The sequence below is a fragment of the Rhincodon typus genome, chromosome 21 (genome assembly GCF_021869965.1).
Source record: "Rhincodon typus isolate 14 chromosome 21, sRhiTyp1.1, whole genome shotgun sequence".
In the NCBI taxonomy this organism is placed as follows: domain Eukaryota; kingdom Metazoa; phylum Chordata; class Chondrichthyes; order Orectolobiformes; family Rhincodontidae; genus Rhincodon; species Rhincodon typus.
Genome location: NC_063352.1, coordinates 21,758,640 through 21,772,512, shown reverse-complemented (window position 1 = coordinate 21,772,512; position 13,873 = coordinate 21,758,640). Strand labels below are relative to the sequence as shown.

Here is a 13,873-nt window from a genome sequence, read left to right as displayed (position 1 = left end):
AACATACTCTGACCGGAAGAGTGAGTTAGAGCCTGAGAAATTCTGTGGCAATTAACTTACTTTCCTGTTTTGTCAGAGCTTTGCCATGATCCATAAGGCTACAAGACGCAAAGCAGGAAATAGATAGAATACTCACCACTTGCTTCGATGATTGCAACTCCAATAACATCCAAGAAACTCAAAACTATCCTGGATGAAACAACACATTTTATCATCCCTTCAGACACCACCTTAAATATTCACTCCCACCAATACAGACACTGTAAGAGTGTACCAATCACAAGATGGGCTTCTGCAGCTCAGCAAGTCTTCTGTGGCAGTGCTTCACAAATTAGTAGCCTCTATTATCGAAACAATCAAGGTCAGCAAGCACGTGGGAACACTCCCTGCTGTATGTTCCTTTCCATCATCTGACTTGTTAATACATCACCATTGTGTCATTGTCACTGGGTGAACATCCTGGAACTCCTTCCCTGGTATTAAACCTACACAGGTACTGCCCTAGTTTAGAAGGTGGTTCATCGCTATCTCCTCAAGGCCATTTACCAATGGAAAATAAAAGTGTCTGGCTCACCGGTAATGCCCACAAACAATTCACAAATTTTTATAAATTGTCAACATGAAATAAACCTATGTTCTTGAGGGGCCTGATCAGATTTCTCACTTTTGACTCATGTTACCATGAAGGAAACTATTGTAGGTTTGGAAAGTGGCTGCAAGTTTAGAATGATCCAAGCTAATGGAGAGAATTACAAATTTGGATCAAGATCTTGTGTTCAAATGCAAAGGATAGGAAGGGTTTTGAGAGCAGGTGAGTTGAATAGGAGGTGTCAGCAATGTATTACATTACACAAATTTTAAATCTGATGCACATAACATTGGCATTTATTACAGTTTTCAACCCATCAGTGTGAAGAGGTTGAACTTCTTGTCAGATAAACATTCTGACTATTTCACTAGATGGCTTGTTTTTTCCTTTCACCCTTTTTATTCAACACGTTCCAGTTCAGAGTGTGTTCCCATTACGTTACCTTGCAATACTTTTTAAACATATCCCATAGGTTTCTGAAAGCATGTTCACAGTATTTAGTCTCCCTTTTGTAGTATCAGCAAAACATGAACATTATTAAACCACTTCTTATCCATGTTAGTGCTGATTATAAATCCTTCAGATTCCAGATTGCATTACTTCCCCACTCTTCTCTCCATTCTGGTTTTGGTTTTTGTTCCTGTACACTGAGTATTGCTGAGACTTGCATATTAAATAAAAGATCTAAGAGTTCTAACCAATCCACGCTGAAGGGTTTCTTCCAACTGACTCTTGGTAGCTCAAGCGAGCGAATGATGCCTGTAGTTAATATAACATTTATGTTACTTCTGCATGAAGCCTTCTCATAAGCCTTCACAATCTGAAGGACATGTTTTCTGTTTTGGATGCAAATCCAGGGCAATAGATACCAAGGAATGATTACAAACAGTCATTTGCCCACAGGGTTCAGATTATAAGAGATCTTAAATTATTTTATAACTATGATTCCTGCGTTTAAATTACTACATTGTTATCAGTCCAGGGTGCCTGCTACACAGTAAGACTTTGTAGAGAGAGTTTTATACCACTTTTGCCCTTTTTTTTGTTAAAACGTTGATTTCGTTGTATATTCATGCCTACTGACATCAACATATAATGGTTATACAGTCATTACCATATCACTTTATGTAGTTTTTTACATACTACATGTATATGTATAGATTTGTTTCAGTATACCCTGTTTGTTATATGCACACACAATAGTCTGCAGATGCTAAGTACCTTGTCAAAAGTCTTTTTTTGAAAACCAGTGTATTTCACTTTCATTAAATTTCTCCCATCCACTGTTCCCATCACGTTCACCAAGAACTCTTCTCAAGTTTGGCAAATATGCTCTTCCCTCCTGAAATTGATATTGACCTCTCATCATCATTTAGATCTCCATATTAATTGATTTAATTTTGGTTTGGATAGTAACATATAAATGTTAAACAAATTGGTCTGTAACAACACCACGCTCAAGGTGGATCACAAGTGATTTCCGATCGTTTTTATTTGTTCACATCATTGGACATTCTGAGCAAGGCCTATCCTTAATTATCCTTAAGAAAGTGGTGGAATGCCACGTTGTTGAATCATGGCATTCTGTGTGCTGAAGGTGCTCTCACATGTTGTTAGGAAGAAAGTTCCAGGATTTTGACCCAGTGACAATGAAGAAATGGTGATATGATCCAAAGTCAGGATGGTGTGTGACTTAGAGGGGAAGGTTCAGCTGGTGATGTTCCCTTTTGCTTTTCGTCTTATTGGTGTTAGAGATAGTGAGACCGTAAGACCATAAGACATAGGAGCAGAAGCTAGGCCATTCGGCCCATCGAGTCTTGTCCACCATTCAATTATGGCTGATAAGTTTCTCAACTCCATTGTTCCGCTTTCTCCCCATAACCCTTGATAATCAAGAACCTATCTATCTATCTATCTCCATCTTAAATGTACTCAATGACCTGGCCTCCACAGCCTTCTGTGGCAGTGAATTCCATAGATTCACCACTCTCTGGCTGAAGAAGTTTCTTCTTATCTCCGTTCTAAAGGGTCTTCCCTTTACTGTAAGGCTGTGCCCTCGGGTGCTACTCTCTCCTACCAATGGAAACATCTGCCCAACATCCACAGTGTCCAGGCCATTCAGTATTCTGTAAGTTTCAATTAGATCCCCCCTCATCCTTCTAAACTCCATTGAGTATAGACCTAGAGTCCTCAAATGTTCCTCATACATTAAGCCGTTCATTCCTGGGACCACTCTCGTGAACCTCCTCTGAACCTGCTCCAGGGCCAGAACATCCTTCCTGAGACATGGGGCCTAAAACTGCTCACAAGGTTGGAAGGTGCTGCTGAAGCAGCCTTGGTGAGTTGTTTCAAGGTGGCTTGTTGGTAACCTAAATCTTCAATTATAATTGCTCCTGTATTAATGGCTATGCTTTCAGTTGCTTAGGCTGCAAGTTCAGGAATACCCTCCTTACACTACTCTGACTACCTACCTCACGCTATTCCTTTAAGACATTACTTAAAACCTACCTCTTTGACAAAGCTTTTGGTCATGTGACCTAATACCTGTGGCTTGATGTCATACTTTGTTTTATAATACTCCTGTGAAACCCCTTGGAAGATTTAATTACAGTAAAAGGTGCTGGATGAAAATACATTATTGTTGAATCAACAGCAACCTGTGGGGCCAAGTCATTTTCAAACACTGCTTCTTTGATTAGGTCTGGAGTAGGGATGTGTTGGATTCAAGAAATTTAAGCCCCCAGTTGTAATCTCAATTGTTTGGCAAATGGTTTGCATGGACTAGACATCACAGGGTAGACATTTATGGAGGAAGGAGAGGCATGGGCTTTCATTTGTCCCCTCACTAACACTTCTATTTTAATCAGCTCAATATATTATCGTGTTGGTTCACTTCCTGTCTGCATGTTTTCCTTAGGAGCAGTTACTCTCCAGCCATTGGAGAAAGGCCAAATAAGCTGAGAAAGCTACTCAGTAATTGGCAGCCTTGGCTTGTCTCCTTGGGAGGATTGTGTGCCTCTGAACTTTAACCCTCAATGAAGCACCTGGCAGGCTGTGGAAGTATAGCTCTTGGATCATTTCAGACTGATCTCAATCACTAGTCAGCCATTTGAATCTTGAGTTTTCCAAAAGAAATCACATATTAACCTTCAATATGTTTTGGTTGATTATGGAAGATTACCTGTGGAAAAAGTGTGTTGAGTGTGAATTGGTTCTTGGCAAGGACACCTCTCAACCAGCACATCTATCTTGAACAATGCCAATGAGCTATGTTGGCCATCTGGAAGACCATGTGGTGCACTACTCATTCATAAACCTTACATACAATTGGCAAAGCATTGACAGTCAGGTCTACAACACAGAGAAATAACCATTGACCCAGCAAGTCTACACCAGTCAAAAACAAGCACCTGACTATTCCATTAGAAGAGCGAGTCATAATCCAAGCATTTTTCAAATAACCCAGAGTAGAACGAAAACATTACTCACTTGCGATTATTAAATAAAAGATTGTGAAATCTGTTGCTGATATTTCTCCTTAATGTTGGATATCCGGGACAAAAGTAGGTCATTAATCCTCTTGAGCCTGCTTCTGCCATTTAATTTTATTGTGGCTGATCTTGCATGATAATTATAGTGTGATCTCATAAGTGGAGTAAAGAAACAATTGTTAATATATGTTTATATGTAAGTTTAGTGAGCATTTTGAAAATACAATAAACAGTTGAACCAAGATGGCTGCTCAAATCACCTGGCTAGATTTAGCAGCCATCTTCTGGAAACTTCTCTAAAGCCAATGTCAGCCAGACAATTAATGAGGCTGCAAAGCTAAACCAGTATGTCCTTAGCTACTAGTGAGACAGCTATCTCCAAGAATTGTAAGTTATCCCTGTCTGATAAGGTGTGTTAATGACTTTCCACTTACCCTGGAATGGGCTGTAGTTGGTTACCTGCAGAGCAAGCCTTTGTCTTGATGGTATCGGTTTTTCAGAAAAGAAAACTTCCTTAGAAGATTTTCAGAGACTTTTAAAGATCAGAAACTGCCTCAACTGCTAGCCAGTTAGTCAACCCACTGTCACAAAGGATATACAGCCTATTAACTGCAACTTTAAACATTTTTACAGGGGGAATTAAATCACAATGGGACAGGTAATGAGAATAGGGAGAAAGATTTATTTTAAAACACACAATCTGCCTATGAAGTGGCCCATGTGGTGTAGCCAGAGTATGAACTAACTGCTATTGAATAATCAGAAAAAAATCCCCCATGATCCTATTATGTAATAATAATGGTGAGTGTGCTGGTTGCTATTGGACAATCCCAATCAATGTGCCAGATGCTATTGGATAATTAAAGGGAGTAAACCAGATCCTATTGAGAAATCTAAAATAGTGAGCCAGCTCTCATTTGATAGTTGCAGAGTATGAACTGGTTCCTACTGGATGATGAGGTGGTGAGTTGCTCCAAATCCTGTTATAAAAAAGATATTATTAAAATGGAGACAGCTCAGAAGAGATTTATTAGGATGTTGCTGGGAAGCTGGGGGCTTTGATTTATAAGGAGAGGCTGGGACTTTTTTTTCATTTTAACATACAAGGTTGAAGGGGATGACCTTATAGAAGTTTATAAAATCATGAGGGGTATAGATAACGTGAATGGTAGGTGTCTTTTCCCTAGGGTGGGGGATTTCAAGACTAGGGGATGTATTTTTTAGGGTGGGAGGAGAAAGATTTAAAAAGACATGAGGAAATTTTTGTTTACACAGAGTAGTTCATGTGTGGAATGAGCTTCCAGAGGAATTGATGGATGTGGGTATAGTTACAATGTTTAAAAGGCATTTGGATAAGTTCACGAATAGGAAAGGTTTGGAGGGATATGGGTCAAGTGCAGGCAGGTGGGACTAGTTTAGTTTAGGATTATGGTCAGCATCGACTGGTTTGACCAAAGGATCTGTTTCCATGCTATATGACTCTATAATTGGCTAATCAGTCTGTGAGCTATTTCCTGTTTTTAAGATGGTTCTTATTGGATAGTCCTTTTGGTGAGCTGATTTCTGTGGGTGATTGGCTCCATAGAGCCATTGCACAGAGGAGGCATTTGGCTCATCTTATCCATACTGACCCAAAGACACCCAGATGCCCTTTCTAATTCCATCTTCCTGCATGTAGCCCAGAGCCCTGCAGCTAATAGCACTTAAGGTGCAGATCCAGGCACTTTTTAGGGTCTCTGCCTTCACCAGCAACTCAGCCAGCGAATTTTGGATGTCCCTCTGCATAAAAAGATTTTTCCTCGTGTTCCCTCTAATCCTTATGCTATGTAGATTGAATCCTATTGGATTATCCCTGGTGAATTCTTCCTTCTATATAAGCAGCAATGGTATATGATTCCACTTTTCCACCATATCCCCCACTCCCATATCTATTAGCGCATTCCAGTTGAACCTCCCAGGTGGCCCCTTTGTCCCTAGCACAAAAACATGTTCGTGGTTGTTACAGCAGTGAGCAATGAGCCTCCCAACAGCTTCTGCTACAGATAAACTTGTGTCAAGTATATTCAATTCAATTTAAATAGGTAGCGTATCAAAATGTGCAATACTGTGCAGGTATTTCATCTTTACAGGCTACAAATATAAGATAGACCCTTTTAGCTAGAGTTGGGGATTCAGGATTCTTTTACTAAAGCGCAGTGCAAACATGGAATTCCCTGAAACATTGAGTAATTGAGACACATAACAGAGATACACTTCGGTGAAGCTAGAAAAACACATGAGGGAGAAAGAAATAGAAGGATGTAGCACTAAGGTTAACGTTTCCATCCTAGACCTGCTGCCATGTTCCAGTGCAGCCCAACGCAGTCTCAAGAAACGGCATCTTATTTTCTGTTATACAGCCTTCAGGGCTCAACTTTGAGTTCAACAAAATATTTTTAATTTGTTCATGGATGTGGACATTGCTGGCTTGGCCAGTATTTATTGCCTAATGCCTGGAAGATAGGTAAGAGTCAACCACATTGCCAGGGGCCTGGAGTCGCATATAGGTCAGTCCCAGTAAAGCTGACCAATTTCTTTCCCTAAAAGACATTGTCTTGAAGCAGAGATAACAAGGTGTAGAGCTGGATGAATACAGCAGGCCAAGCAGCATCATAGGAGCAGGAAGGCTGACATTTCGGGCCTAGACCCTTCCAGCTCTACATCTTGTTATCTCCGATTCTCCAGCATCTGCAGTTCCTACTATCTCTGTCTTGAAGCAGATGTGTTTTTGCAAAAATCAACTGTGATTTCCCACCTCTAGACCATCCTTATGTTCCAGATTTCAGACAATAACATAGTTTTTCACTTTCATTACACACCTACGGTCACCTCCCCTCCTCTCCCTATCCCACCATGCCTTGTTTGGATGGGTTTGCTGTCAGCAGAGCTGACCTACCTTCTGCTATTAACACCTATCATTATCTATATCTCTCCTTTACTACTATTAGCACTCTCTTTGCCTTTTATTCTAGCAGCCGTTATGATGGAGGTTTGATGAAGGAGATAAAGCTGAAGTAAAATCGATGGAACAACGGAGATTGGGAGAGAAATAGAGACAGTGTGGACTGGGATATTTCATAAACATGAGTGTAAACAGCCTGACACGAATCAGAAACACCGTGTCCCACGTTTGCAGCAAACGGGAAAGCAGCTGCAGGCCTTAGTCAATGACAGGCCCCAGTTTACTGCTGCCATCTTTTTTGGGGGCAATGTTCTGTGGGTAACCTGTGCCATCTTTATCAGGGGCAAGGTGCAGCAGGGCACATGCTCAGCCTTCCTTTGCCAGAGGTCAGAAGGAGAGGACCTACACAGGGTAAAATCAAACCAAGAGCAATGCTTGTCCCTCCTCAATCTCTATCCAGTATTGAACTAGGGGGGTTTTCATTTTATAAACTCCTTTTACAGGCTATCCAATTGAGAACGTTTTCAAACTGGATTTCAATTGATTCATGGTGATCTGAATACCTTTGGCCCTGGAAAGATTCAGCCTTGTCTGCTATGTCTGTGGGAACTCGTGGAAACAGAGGGAGCAAAACATTAGAGGTATTTGAAAACAAACAAGGATGCAAATTTCCTATTTGAGGTGCTCCTGCATCAGGACCCTATCTCGGTAGACAGGATGGCAGGTTCCCTTCCCTGAAAGAGATGACTGAACCAGTTATGTTTTTAATAACAATACAGCAGATTTCATTGTCATGTTTTCCGAGTGCCATCCCTGTAAATTACCGGATACATTCAGCTCAAATTCAACAACTGCTTTTGTGGTGTTCTTTTTTTGTTCCCCACTCTCTGGCTGTGCAGGACATTGGTGAGGCCACTTTTGGAATGCTGCATTCAATTCTGGTCTCCCTGCTGTAGAAAAGATATTGTTATGCTTGAAAGGGTTCAGAAATGGTTTATGAGGATGTTGAAGAGATTGGAGGGTTTGAGCTGTAGGGAGAGGCTGAATAGACTGGGGCTTTTTTTTCCTAGAGCATCAGAGGCTGAGGGGTGACCTTATAGAGGTCGAGAAAATCATGAGGGGTATGGATAGGGTGAATAGCCAAGGTCTTTTCCCCAGGGTGGGTGAGTCTTAAACCAGAGGGCATAGAGGTGAGAGGGGGAAGATTTAAAAGGGACCTAGGGGCAACTTTTTCACACAGAGGGTGGTGTGTGTTTGGAATGAGCTGCCAGAGGAGGTGGTGGAGGTTGGTACAATTACAACATTCAAAAGGCATCTGGATGGGTACATGCATAGGAAGGGCTTACATGGATATGGGCCAAATGCTGGCAAGTGGGATTCACAGATACTGTTGGGTTTCTCAAGCACTTCCTGTTTTTATTTCAGATTGCCAGCATCTGCAGTACTTTGCTTTAAGCGAAGGAAGGAAGGGTGTGTAAATGTGTTCAAATGAAGAATGTTGAGATGTTAGTATGAAGTGTAAACGCTGTAGACCTATTGGGCCATAGGATCTGTTTCTGTGCTGCAATTCTATTTATTCTGGCAAGTTGCTAACTGTGGAAACATTTGAGTGTCAAGCCAGGCACTTTAGGGATAAAGACATCATGCTTTAGTGTGGGAACAGCAAGAGCAATTTCACAGCCAGTTTACAGAATCAATAAAGCTGCAAGACAAATTCTCATTGAACAGATGACGGTTTAATGGATTTCTGTTCTGTGTTTTCTCACCCAAAGCTGTACAGCAGGGATTGGATTAAATGCCTTCACCTTGCCACATTAGTGTTGTAGCTTCCAGCTGCTAATAGAGACTATCCTTCGGGAACCAGAGGCACAATAATTTAAATTGGTTCTAATAACGGAGCTTTCTGCATGTCTAAGCTAGTGCTTATAATACCAGACACAGGGTAGTATTTTAGAAAGCGGAAATTGTGCAGACTGCAAGCCTAACAAGCTCTGAATAAAAAGCATGCTTCCCTCGTCTTCCCCTTCTGCTTCCTCTAAATCTAACACTTTTTAATATTTCAAATGCTCTTCCCAGTCCCAAACAGAAAGAGAAGGCTCCAGTGTTGTTGCGTTGTGCTTATAACACAATAAAGGCAGCGATGTAACATTGCAACAAAATCTTTTTACTGCTGACGCAGTGAAATAACTAACTGACAAAATGCTAGGTTACATCATCTCTTTCTCACTTGTCCTTTTTTTTAACCTAATGCACATGCCTGATTTTTTAACTCACATTTCCCTTTCAGATGCGAATTGACTCACTGCACATATCCAGAGTGTTCCTTTCTTCAGATACCATCTGCAGTTGCCTTTCCCTGTATTCACCACCCCACCAAAATCCTCAGAACCCTTCACTGAAATAGCAAGACGAATGGGACTAATTAGATAGATCTTACAAACAGTTAACAATTATTCAATGGACTGAAGCCCTACACCTGTACAAAATTATTCTATTTGCTAACAGAAAAAGACATGATCCCTTCAACTGAAGTGAAAGGCAAAAAATGTTCTGCGTCGATTGTGGGCCAGTACATAGGAAGAGGTTTTACGTGATGATGTGGTTGTTACTTATGAGCAGTTCATTTTACAATATGAGGTAAAGACTAACCTATAAGTCATTCAGTTGTAGTATCTGTCTGATGCAGGACTGAGTAGTCTTCTCACAGTGATACTTTGAGTCTGACTATTATTGTACTCCAGACAATCCAAGATTATGCTTTGCATGCGATAAATTAGAAAACAAAGACTTGCATTTGCAATGTGTTTTTCACCACCTCAGGATGTCTCAAAGTTGTTTAACAGCCAATGAATTTTTTTTTGTAGTTTAGCTGCTTTGTATCATTGGAAACACTGTAGTCTATTTGCACACACAAGCTTCCCACAAACAACAATGCGATAATGAGAATAGAACCTGTGCTTTAGTGATGTTGGTATTATACAATAACATAGATTCCAGAGTAGATGGACTTTTACCTTTAAGACGTGGCATCACAACATACAATATTCTGGTATAAGGGGACCGACTACACTTTCAGTCGCTCTTTCTTAGCAATAGGGCCAGCGCAGTGTCTTCTGTTGGTCAGCTATGTGTATGTAATCATAGAATCCCTACAGTGTGGAAACAGGCCCTTCGGCCCAACAAGTCCATTCTGACCCTCAGAGCATCCCACCCAGACCCATCCCCCTATAACCCACCTAATCTACACATCCCTGAACACTATGGGCAATTCACCTAACCTACACATCTTTGGACTGTGGGAGGAAACTGGAGCAGCTGGAAGAAACCCGTGCAGACACGAGGACAATGTGCAAACTCCACACAGACAGTCGCCTGAGGGTGGAATCAAACTCAGGTCCCTGGCGCTGTGAGGCAGCAGTGCTAACCACTGAGCCACCATGCCGCCCCATAAAAAACCACACCAGTAAGCGCAGAACTCAGACTACGCATATAAGTCTGTGATATTGCAGTTGCATAAATCATTAGTGTTGTTAATAAATTTCAAGACATGTGTCCCTATGGACTCTGTTATGTGGACTAACACGGAAAACTACAAAGCACACCATGGTAGCAGTAAGTGAGTATTAAAAGCTGGTCATGACACCTAGATAGTGGCACACTAAAGGTTGAAAAGATGACAGCAGCCTGGTAGTTGTGAAAAGTCTTTTTCTTAACAGGCATCCATAAATCTGTCTGATTTTAAAACTGCAGTTACAACTACAACCAAAGTAAGAAGAAACTATCGAACCGTACTGAAGCACAGTGAATATTTTACCTCCTTCTTTCTAAAAAAAAAAGGCAGTTTACTAGAGGCACATAATGGGGCTGATTTAAGAAAAAGCCCATTTAAAAGGTCCTGAAAGGACAGCGCCTAGGTAAATATAAACACTCCTAAAACAAAAGAAAAGTGAAAGAAACACTGGAAAAGTGTTTTTCTGCAATGAATGGCTTACCTGTTCACAATTGCCACTGAATTGGCACGAAGATGAAGAGAAAGGTGTATGAAATATCATAATTCATTCTTTTTAAGTGTACCAGTAGTCACCAGCCTGTAATGATTAAAGGGTTAGAAACATTTAAAGCTGCAATATTAGAAAAGAAGAGAGAAGCCAATAAAAGAGAAACAGGAAAACTCCACTGTACTACAGAGTCTTCCATGGACATGTTAGAAAGCTTAACGCTTCACAAGAAAGATGGAAAGAAAACATCTATACATGGACTGGCAATCCATTGATATTCCATCAACACTTTCATTGTTTAAAGAAATAATTCATCTTCAAGGATTAGCAAATAGTTGACAAACTCCTCACTTCAGGTACTGAAGGGTTAGGAGCAATAAAATCCTCAGCATTTCTGACAATTACCACAAAGATCCTGAAAGTCACTAAGGCTCCTTAGATGACACCTTCCAAATGCATGACCACTTCCATCTGGAAGGCCTAGGTCAGCAGATACATGGGAATACCAACACCTGCAAGTTATCCACCAAGCCAAACACCATCTTGACTTGGAAATGTATTGCTGATCCTTCAGTGTTATTTGGTTAAAATCCTGGAGTTCCCTTCCTAATGGCATCGTAGGTCTACTGACAACACATGGACCATAACAGTTCAAGAAAGCAGCTCATCACCACCATCTTGAGCAAAGAGGAATGTGTAACAAATGCTAATCCAGTCAGCAATGCCCACCTTCTGTAAGTAAATAAAATAATATTCAGAAGATCATTTTACCTTTGGGTCAATTTTAGGATACACAGGTTTGAGTTCATTGTCATTAATCCAACAATCTGCTGAAATAATCAATCAATTCAGAGGCAGGCATTGACACAAAGGTACAGAATGTGATTTCACCGAAGCCAATTTAGCTGAAAGGCTTATGGATTGGTTGTTGCCTCTAAATCCATCAAATCCTTCTGAAAACCATTTCTGGACAAAGCTAAGGCATTTACCATTGATGTTTTACTGAAAGATGGACACAGCTACCTGTGATCCAATCATATAGTTGTTGGCAGGCAGGATGCCCTTGTCATTGATGACTGGTCACCATTTCACAGATTATTGCTGGGCAAATCTTCATTTGTAAATAGCCCCTGGCTCCAGCTCATCTGTAACTAGGCTTTCTCTACTACTCGATCCAACAGCTGTGTAAACTGCACCTACAATGAGTGTCAGGCAACCTCCTTGTAAAAAATGCAGTAATCTTTCAACAATTCTTAGCTTTTAAAACCGTTCTCTTCCCATTTCAGTCCACAACCAAAAATACAGAAAATAAAACGATATGGGCTTAACAATTTCTTGCAGTTATATCAATGCTTTGAGAGTTGAGCTTGGACATTCTTCAATGAATTCCAAGTGGCTTTCAGTCCTTGCTACACGACGTTGTTATATTGTCATTAAAGGGCCAAAAGGTTGGTTGATGTAGCAAATAAAGGCATCAATCAGGTCTAGAACAGCTGCTCTTATGAACTATGTTGGCTTTCAACTCTGGGTGAGTATGAAATTCCCTTTCCTGGGTTTTATTGGGCGCATTAATCAGGTTAACAGAAATGGATAATTTTTACAAAAAGGTAATAAAACAAGTATTTGTTGTGGATGCATAAATCAACTCCATATTAATATTCACACAACTTAGTCTCATTTCCATTGACAGGCAGAATTAGACTTGCTTTGTGTGCACTCTGTATTACAGTATATTTATTCTGGGATCTGTCAATGTTTAGTTATATCTGGTAAAACATGGGGATGGGCCACTGAAACTTTCCTCTTAAGAAAACTACAAACTTCAATTTAAGTTGAGGACTTGGGAGTTCTCAAGTTTTAAGCATTTTTAAGGCTTTAAAAAAAACTAGCTTTATCAGCCTTGGACACATTAAGCTGCTAGTCTCCGTGCTGTTCAGATGCACTTTAAGATTGAGTTTTGCCAGGCAATCGCAATACAGTCAGTGTGAACCACACCTAAGGTTGACCTACTTTCCAGCTGAAATGATTATGGACTTTTCCTGTGTACCCAATAAATAACTGGTAACTTATGGAATTCTCTTCTCCATCAGTATTTATCAAAGGTCAAAGGCTCACTTGAAATACTGTGGAGCTTTGGCTTTTCATGCTGTGTGGACTCACCAGTACGAGAAGGATGCATTTAGATAAGAATTATCAAAGATGGAGCTCTCTTCACTGGAAGTGAATTGAGTCAAAGTGCGACGAAAAATCATGAGGATTCAAGGGGGCAATTAATAGAAGATCAAGAACATGATTTCAAATGCAACAAGTCATTTGTCCAGATTTTATGTTTAGGGACACTGAATACAAAATAATGGAGGGAAGAAAGGCTTTTAAATTGGGCTAGATAGCTATGAATTGTAATGGTCATCGCGGTGAGTTACTAAAAGGGTGCGGGAGGCTCGCTTTTAAAAATTCATCATAGGATCTGGCCATCACGAACCAGACCAGCATTTATTGCCTATCACTAAATGCCCCAAGGACAGTTAAGAGTCCACCACACAGCTGTGGGTCTGGAATCACATGTAGGCCAGACCGGGTGAGGATGGTAGATTTCTTTCTCTAAAGGACTTCAGTGAACCAGATGGGTTTTTCTTGCAATAGTTCAGTGGTCATCAGTAGACTCTTAATTTCAGATTCCCACACCATCTGTGGGATTTGAACTTGGGTCCCCAGAACATTATCCAGGTCTCTGGGTTAATAGCCTATCAAAAATACCATTAAGCCATTGACTCCTGCTCATGACAGTCATTTTTCATCATTGTAGTTTCAAAGTTCACTAAAAGGCCTGCTTTAGTAAATTGTAGTATCATAG

The 13,873-nt window shown here is 40.5% G+C and overlaps 1 long non-coding RNA gene across 2 annotated transcripts in view; it reads left to right on the top strand.

The window, feature by feature from the left end:
- Window positions 1-4,985: 4,985 nt before the first annotated feature.
- Window positions 4,986-13,873, top strand: part of LOC125485642 — a 49,548-nt gene continuing 40,660 nt past the window's right edge. For both annotated transcript variants that reach the window (XR_007264348.1, XR_007264347.1), the window contains exons 1-2: window positions 4,986-5,043; window positions 7,525-7,662. This is a non-coding gene — a long non-coding RNA (uncharacterized LOC125485642). The remainder of the gene's footprint in view (window positions 5,044-7,524; window positions 7,663-13,873) is intronic.